Source organism: Oenanthe melanoleuca, unplaced genomic scaffold (genome assembly GCF_029582105.1).
Source record: "Oenanthe melanoleuca isolate GR-GAL-2019-014 unplaced genomic scaffold, OMel1.0 S430, whole genome shotgun sequence".
Classification (NCBI taxonomy): Eukaryota; Metazoa; Chordata; class Aves; order Passeriformes; family Muscicapidae; genus Oenanthe; species Oenanthe melanoleuca.
The window spans coordinates 1-5,732 of record NW_026613079.1 but is presented as its reverse complement, the minus strand read 5'-3'; the positions used below and the strand labels follow the sequence as shown (position 1 = coordinate 5,732).

Here is a 5,732-nt window from a genome sequence, read left to right as displayed (position 1 = left end):
GGGGACAGATTTTGGGATGGGGATAAATTTTGGGATGGAAGGATGGAGATTTAGGATTGGGGATTTGGGAATTTGGGATTGGAGATTTGGGAATTTGGATCCAGGAGGATCCCAAACCCCCCCCCAGACTTCCCTGGCCTGGAACTTCCCAGAGAGATCCTGGAAATTCCAGGAAAAGGAGCCTGGGAAAAAATTGGGAATTCCAGGAAAAGGAAACTTGGAATCAAGTTGGGAATTTTGGGAAAAGGAGCCCTGAAAAAATTGGGAATTCTGGGAAAAGGAGCCCTGGAAAAAATTGGGAATTTTGGGAAAAGGAGCCCTGGGAAAATTGGGAATTCCAGGGAAAAAAAAACTGGGAAAATTGGGAATCTTTGGGAAAAAGAGCCCTGGAAAAGTTGGGAATTCCAGGGGAAAAAAAATGGGAAAATTGGGAATTCTGGGAAAAGGAACCTGGGAAAATTGGGAATTCTGGGTAAAGGAGCCCTGGGAAAATTGGGAATTTTGGGAAAAGAAGCCCTGGAAAAAAATTGGGAATTCTGGGAAAAGGAACCTGGGAAAATTGGGAATTTTGGGAAAAGGAGCCCTGGGAAAATTGGGAATTCCACGGGAAAAAAAACTGGGGAAATTGGGAATTCCAGGAAAAAGAGCCCTGGAAAAGTTGGGAATTCCGGGGGAAAAAAAAATGGGAAAATTGGGAATTCTGGGAAAAGGAGCCCTGGGAAAATTGGGAATTTTGGGAAAAGGGAGCCCTGGGAAAATTGGGAATTCCAAGGAAGAAAAAACTGGGAAAATTGGGAATTTTGGGAAAAAGAGCCCTGGAAAAGTTGGGAATTCCAGGGGAAAAAAATGGGAAAATTGGGAATTCTGGGGAAAGGAACCTGGGAAAATTGGGAATTCTGGGTAAAGGAGCCCTGGGAAAAATTGGGAATTCTGGGAAAAGGAGCCCTGAAAAAATTGGGAATTCCGGGAAAAGGAGCCCTGGGAAAATTGGGAATTCTGGGTAAAGGAGCCCTCGGAAAGTTGGGAATTCCAGGAAAAAAAAACTGGGAAAATTGGGAATTCCGGGAAAAGGAGCCCTGAAAAAATTGGGAATTCTGGGAAAAGGAGCCCTGGAAAAAATTGGGAATTCTGGGAAAAGGAACCTGGGAAAATTGGGAATTCTGGGAAAAGGAACCTGGGAAAATTGGGAATTTCGGGAAAAGGAACCTGGGAAAATTGGGAATTCCCTCCTTCATCCCACAGGATTTTCCCACTTTCCCCATCCCAAAAAAAAAAATAAAAAAAAATCCTGCAATGGCTTCGATCCCATTTCCCTCCAGAGCAGAAAATTCCCAGAATTCCCAAAGGGAAAAGCCCCAAATTTGGGGAATTAAAAAAAAAAAAATCCCAACAATAAAAAAATCCCTGGAATTTTGGAGGAGGGAAAAACTTGGGAATGGTTTTTCCTTTGATTTTTTTTTTTTCCCTTGGAATGGGAATTCTGTGGGAATTCCAGGAAAGGAAGGAAAAGGGGGAGGGGGGAGGGGAGGGATTTAATTTATTTGTTTTTAATTTATTTTTGTAAAAATCCGCAATAAAAAAGAAATTTATTTCGACAGCTCATTTGCATCTCATTTGCATATTGGAATATTCTAATTAGGCACCGGGATCTGGAGAATTCCCAAAATCTGGAAAATGGGATTCAAACATTCCAGGAAAAGATGGAAAAATCTGATTAAATCATGGAAATTCCATCGAATTGTTATTTATAAAAAATGTGGAATTGTCAGGGAAAAAAAATTCTGATGGAAATTTGGGATTTTTGCAGGATTTGGGGGAATTCCAGAATTTTCCAGTGCTGCAATTCAAGATTTTGGGTGGAAATTCAAGGCCACAGTGTGGGAATCCCAAATCCAGGGATGGGATCAGGATGGAATCCAGGAATCCCAAAGAAATCCATGGATGGGAATCCCAAATCCACAAATCCCAAATCCACAAATCCCAAATCCAATGATCCCAAATCAACCCAGGGATGGGAGGAGAATTCCAAACCCAAGATCCCAAATCACTCCAGGAATTCCAAATCCAGGAATCCCAAATCCAGGGATCCAAAATAAATCCAGGGATGGGAGGAGAATCCCAAATAAATTCAGGGATCCCAAATAAACCCATGGAAGACAATCCCAAATCCAAGGATCCCAAATCCATCCAGAGATCCCAAATCAACCCAGGAATTCCAAATCCAGGAATCCCAAATCCAGGAATCCCAAATCTAGGAATCCCAAAATCCAAGGAACCCAAATCCAAGGATCCCAAATAAATCCATGGATGACAATCCCAAATCCAGGAATCCCAAATCCAAGTATCCAAATCCAGGGATTCCAAATCCAGGAATCCCAAATAAATCCAGGGATGGGAGGAGAATCCCAAATAAATTCAGGGATTCCAAATAAACCCATGGATGACAATCCCAAATCCAAGGATCCCAAATCAATCCAGGGATCCCAAATCCAGGGATCCCAAATCCAGGGATCCCAAATCCATCCAGAGATCTCAAATCAACCCAGGAATTCCAAATCCAGGAATCCCAAATCCAGGGATTCCAAATCCAGGAATTCCAAATCAATCCAGGGATGGGAGGAGAATTCCAAACCCAAGATCCCAAATCACTCCAGGAATCCCAAATAAATCCAAGGATCCCAAATCAATCCAGGGATCCCAAATCCAGAAATCCCAAATCAATCCAGGGATCCCAAATCCAGAAATCCCAAATAAATCCAGGAATCCCAAATCCAGAAATCCCAAATAAATCCAGGAATCCCAAATCCAGGGATCCAAAATAAATCCAGGGATCCCAAATCCAGAAATCCCAAATAAATCCAGGGATCCCAAATAAATCCAGGGATCCCAAATCCAGGGATCCCAAATCCAGGGATCCCAAATAAATCCAGGGAACCCAAATAAATCCAGGGATCCCAAATAAATCCAGGGATCCCAAATCCAGAAATCCCAAATAAATCCAGGGATCCCAAATAAACCCATGGATGACAATCCCAAATCCAAGGATCCCAAATGAATCCAGAAATCCCAAATCCAGGGATCCCAAATCCAAGGATCCCAAATCAATCCAGGAATCCCAAATCCAAGGATCCCAAATAAATCCAGGGATCCCAAATCCAGGGATCCCAAATCAATCCAGAAATCCCAAATCCAGGGATCCCAAATCCAGGGATCCCAAATAAATCCAGGGATCCCAAATCCAGAAATCCCAAATCCAGGGATCCCAAATCCAGGGACACTCTGACAACCCCACCCCCTCCCATTCCTGCCCCAGCTCTGCCCAATCCCAAATTTCCCCTCTGGAATTCCCCATTCCCATTTTTTTTTCCTCATTCCCAACTTTCCCATCCCCTCTTCCACCCCATTTTTTTTTTTTTTTTTCCCCAAGGGGAAGAAAATTTGGGAATTGCACCAGGAAGTGCCAACACTTTAATGGAACAACATTCCCGAGCCTCCGGAATTCCGGGATCCGCCCTCCTCTCCTGGAATCCCAGAATTTCCTCCCAAGGATTCCTCAAATCCGGCTCATCCCAGAGTTTTTCCAGCTGGAAATCCCATCCCATAAAAAAAAAAAAAAAAAAAAAAAAAAACCAACAAAAAGAAAAAAAAAAATTAGGAAAAATAACAACAACAAAAAAAATCCCGGGAATTCCGTTTTTCCCCACCCCCCTCCCTCACCCCCATTATTCCAGGAATTCCAAAGTTGCTTCCATAAAAAAAAAAAATTAAACAAACAAGCAAAAAAAAAAAAAAATTTGGGAAAAATGGAGGCAGAGCCAAAGTTCTGGATTGAATTCCAGTCCCAAATTCCGGGAATTCCGACGGCAGCTGCTCCTCCCCCGGTTCCGCTTCCGACGGAATTTTGGCCGTTCCCAGCTCGGAATTCCCGAGATTTTTCTGGGAAAAATGGGAAGGAATCCTCCAAGAGTCAAGAGTTGGGAATTTTGGGGTTTTTTTTAGGAATTTCCTGGAAAAATCCCCGTGGATTTCCCAGCAAACGGCTCCGAATTCCGGGATTTTTCCTCCGTGGGGTTTTTGGGATCGTCTCGTTCCTTTCTTGGCTTTTCCCAAAGTTTTCCATGAATCCCAAATTTCTGGATTGTCCTGGAAAAGCAGCTGGGAATTGTCTCCAATCCTGAGGGTTTGGGGAGAGTTGGTTCAGCTTTGAATTCCTGGGAATTGTTAAATTCCATCCTGGATTTTTTTTTTTTTTTTTCCGTCTTGAATTCCCAAATTTCCAGCGTAGATTCCTGGAATTCCATCCTAAAATTCCATCCTAAAAAAAAAAATTCTCAAATCCAGGATTTTCCCAAATCCAAGTTGAAGTTGTTTCCTTCAGAATTCCAAAGGATCCCTCGACGATTTTCCCGATGATTCCCAAGGAAAAAAAAAATAAAACTTTGGGATTGAAAAATGGAAAATTCCGGTGATTCCCAAGGGAAAAAAAATTGGGATTGAAAAATGGAAAATTCTGATTTTTCCAGAGGTTGGTGAGGGGAAAATAAAATAAAAAAAATCCACAAATCCCAAAAAAATCCCAGGATCCAAATTCCCAAGAATTGGCTCCAGCCATGATTGGAGCAAGGGAAGGGAGTTGGGAATTTTTTATTTTTTATTTTTTCAGGAAAAAATGGGAAATGCCTCACATTCCAAAAAATTCCTGGGAATATTGTGAAGAGAAATAAAAAAATATTCCTGGAATTTTATAAGGAAGGGGTTTGGGGAATTCTGGGAAAAAGGGATTTTTGGGAAGGGAGGGGATTGAAGAAAAAGTGGAATTTTGGGAATGGGGAATTTTGGGATATCACAGGGAGAAGATTCCAATAATCCTAAAAAAAGTGGAATTTTGGGGGAAAAAAAGTTATCCTGGAATTTTGTAAGTAGATTCAAGGAATCCCAGAAAAAAAGGAATTTTTGGGAAGGGAATAAATCCCAAAAAAAGTGGATTTTTGGGAATGAGTTCTGGGAGAGCTCAAGAAAAAATCCCAGGGAAAAAAGGGAATTTTGGGAATAAAAAATTTTGGGAACCACAGAATTTCCAGGAATTCCAAGGGGAAAAAAATGGAATTTAGGGAATAAGAAATTCTGGGAAATCACAGGAATTAGAACTCAGGAATCCCAGGGAAAAAAAAAATTTGGAATAGGAAATTCTGGGAAATCACAGGGAAGAGAACTCAGGAATTTCAAGGGGATAAAAGTGAATTTTGGGAGTAAAAAATTTTGGGATACCACAGAATTTCCAGGAAACAAAAATGGGAATTTTGGGAATAAAAAATTTTGGGAATCACAGATTTTCCAGGAATCTCAGGGGAAAAAAAAGGGAATTTTGGGAATAAGAAATTCTGGGAACCATAAATTTCCAGGAAACAAAACTGGGAATTTTAGGAATAAAAAATTCTGGGAACCACAGAAATTCCAGAAATGAAAAATGGGAATTTTGGGAATAAAAAATTCTGGGAACCACAGATTTTCCAGGAATCTCAGGGGGGAAAAAAAGGGAATTTTGGGAATAAGAAATTCTGGGATACCACAGAATTTCCAGGAAACAAAAATGGGAATTTTGGGAATAAAAAATTCTGGGAAGCACAGAATTTCCAGGAACCAAAAATGGGAATTTTGGGAATAAAAAATTCTGGGAACCATAAATTTCCAGGAATCTTAGGGGAAAAAAGAAAGGGAATCTTGGGAATAAA

The 5,732-nt window shown here is 41.0% G+C and overlaps 1 long non-coding RNA gene across 1 annotated transcript; it reads right to left on the bottom strand.

Moving 5' to 3' along the window:
* Positions 1-231: 231 nt before the first annotated feature.
* On the bottom strand, positions 232-5,726 carry LOC130266984 (uncharacterized). Its single transcript, XR_008843032.1, has 3 exons — positions 1,207-5,726; positions 451-516; positions 232-319 (listed from the first exon to the last, which is right to left on the bottom strand). It is a non-coding gene; the product is annotated as an uncharacterized LOC130266984 (long non-coding RNA).
* Positions 5,727-5,732: the final 6 nt, after the last annotated feature.